The sequence below is a fragment of the Gossypium hirsutum genome, chromosome A09 (genome assembly GCF_007990345.1).
Source record: "Gossypium hirsutum isolate 1008001.06 chromosome A09, Gossypium_hirsutum_v2.1, whole genome shotgun sequence".
Classification (NCBI taxonomy): Eukaryota; Viridiplantae; Streptophyta; class Magnoliopsida; order Malvales; family Malvaceae; genus Gossypium; species Gossypium hirsutum.
The window spans coordinates 57,598,664-57,601,167 of NC_053432.1; the positions used below are offsets into that span (position 1 = coordinate 57,598,664).

At 36.1% G+C, this 2,504-nt stretch overlaps 1 non-coding gene across 1 annotated transcript; it reads right to left on the minus strand.

Moving 5' to 3' along the window:
- Positions 1-979: 979 nt before the first annotated feature.
- LOC121207272 (small nucleolar RNA R71) lies at positions 980-1,086 on the minus strand. The gene has a single exon (XR_005902364.1). It is a non-coding gene; the product is annotated as a small nucleolar RNA R71 (small nucleolar RNA).
- Between the last annotated feature and the right edge of the window lie 1,418 nt (positions 1,087-2,504).

Below are 2,504 nucleotides of genomic sequence, written 5' to 3' on the forward strand. Positions count from 1 at the left end.
TGTCTTCTCAATTGGTTTTTCAAAAGTATTTTCCAACTTTCATCTCTGTCGTAATCTTAACTAAATTAGAAAATTAGTTTACTTTAAAAAACATTCTCTTAAATTTTAGGCTAGATAACAAAAAGATAGTAATTACTAGTACTCTTAGTCCTCGTGGATACGATATTTCCGGTCTCACCATAACTATACTATTGTTTGATAGGTGCGCTTGCCTTAAGTTGAATTTTTAGTTAGTTTCACGATCATCAAGTTTTTGGCGCCGTTGCCGGGGACTAAGATATTAGGAACGCTTAATTTTTATTACTTTAGCCATTTTTATTTTTATTGCAATTTAATTTTAGTTTTGCTTAAATTATTAAATTTTCTTTTATTTACTTCTGGCATGTTTTTATAGTTTATGATTAGAAGAAACCCGTCAGGACCTCTACTTTTTGATAGTGAGATCGAAAGCACAGCTCGCAGAAACCGAAGAGAAATAAGGTGAAGCCTACGATACATAGAGGAAGGGCAAGAGGACAATATTCAAACCACAACCGAGGAGATGGCTGATAATCAAAATAATCCATTACCTCCTGTGGTTGTTGCAAACCCAGTAAATCAGGATCCTGCCCCTCGTAGTATGTATGATTATGCTAAACCTACTTTAACAGGAGCTGAATCGAGTATAGTTAGACCTGCTATTGCTGAAAATAATTTTAAGCTGAAATCAAACACGATTCAAATGATACAACAGTTTGTTCAGTTTGATGGTTTGCAGGATGAGGATCCAAATACTCATTTAGCAAATTTTCTAAAACTCTACGACACTTTTAAGATCAATGGCATTTCTGATGATGCCATTCGCCTTCGATTTTTCCCATTCTCATTAAGGAACAAAGCTAAATAGTGGTTAAACTCGTTACCACGAGGGTCAATCATTACTTGGGAACAAATGACCGAAAACTTTTTACTTAAATATTTTCCGCTGGCTAAAATGGCTAAATTAAGGAATGATATCTCTTCTTTTGTGCAGATGGATTTAGAAACTCTTTATGATGCATGGAAGAGATACAAGGACCTATTAAAAAAGTGCCCTCACCATGGGTTACCTCTATGGTTACAGGTTCAGACTTTTTAGAACAGTGTGAACCCCTCAACAAGGCAACTTATCGACGTAGCTGGTGGAGCGTTAAACAATAAAACACTTGAAGAGGCTTATGAATTTATTGAAGAGATGTTACTGAATAACTATCAGTGGCAAGTCATGACGAAAGCTGCTGGTATTTTCAACCTCGATGCAGTTACTATGCTATCTAACCAGGTAGAACTTTTAAATAAATAGATTGATGGTTTGTATGGGTCTACTCAGGTACATCTAGTGATGATGTGTGATTCAAATGGAGGAGGAGTACATAACACAGAATATCAATCCTTTAACCCTACCAACGAGGAGGAAAAAGTCCACTATATGGGTAATAACAATTCTAGACCTCAAAATAACCCTTATAGTAACACTTATAATGCAGGTTAGAGGAACCATATTAATTTCTCTTGGGGAGGTAAAGGAAATCAAAGACCACAACATCCCCCAGAAACTCATTTCTAAAACACCGAGACAGCTCTTAAAAATCAGCAAGCGTCAATTCAAGTGCTCGAAACTCAAATAGGACAGCTTGCTAAGTTGATTTCTGAACAACCACAAGGTAGTTTGCCGAGTAATACTAAAACTAACCTAAGGGAGTAGCTTAATGTGATTACTGTTTGGAATGAAGAACGGTTAGTTAACCTGGACCAGAACCGAGGCAAGGAATTGTGGTAAGTAAAGGTGAGGATGAGGTGGAACACAGTGAGTAAAAATCGATAAGTAAAGAATATAAACCTTGTGTGCCATACCCCAGTGTAACAAGGAAAGACCACACGGACGAACAATTTGGTAAATTCCTTAAATTATTAAAGAAATTACATATTAACTTACAGTTTATTGAAGCTCTTTCGCAAATGCCAAACGCAGTTAAATTTTTAAAGGAGCTTTTAGTAAATAAGCAGAAGTTGGATGAGGCGTCGCATGTGGAATTAAACGCAGTTTGCTCAGCCATTCTACAGAATAAGCTACCCAACAAATTGAAAGATCCAGGGAGTTTTACGATTTCTTACTTAATTGGTAGTTTAAATGTTAACAATGCTTTGGCTGATCTAAGGGCAAGTATTATTTTCATGCCCTATAAAATGTTTAAACAACTCGGTCTTAGGAAACCCAAACAAACTAGGATGAGCATTCAATTAGCAGATAAAACAATTAGATTTCCTAGAGGTATTATTGAAGACGTGCCGGTTAAAATTGATAAATTTATATTCCCAATTGATTTTGTTATTCTAGACATGGAAGAGGATAGTGACGTGCCTTTAATCTTAGGAAGGCCCCTCTTAGCAACTGGTAGAACTATCATAGTTGTTGGCACAGGTGAATTGATACTTCATGTAGGCGATGATACGATTACTCTCCAAGCTCATGATTCTGTTAAAAT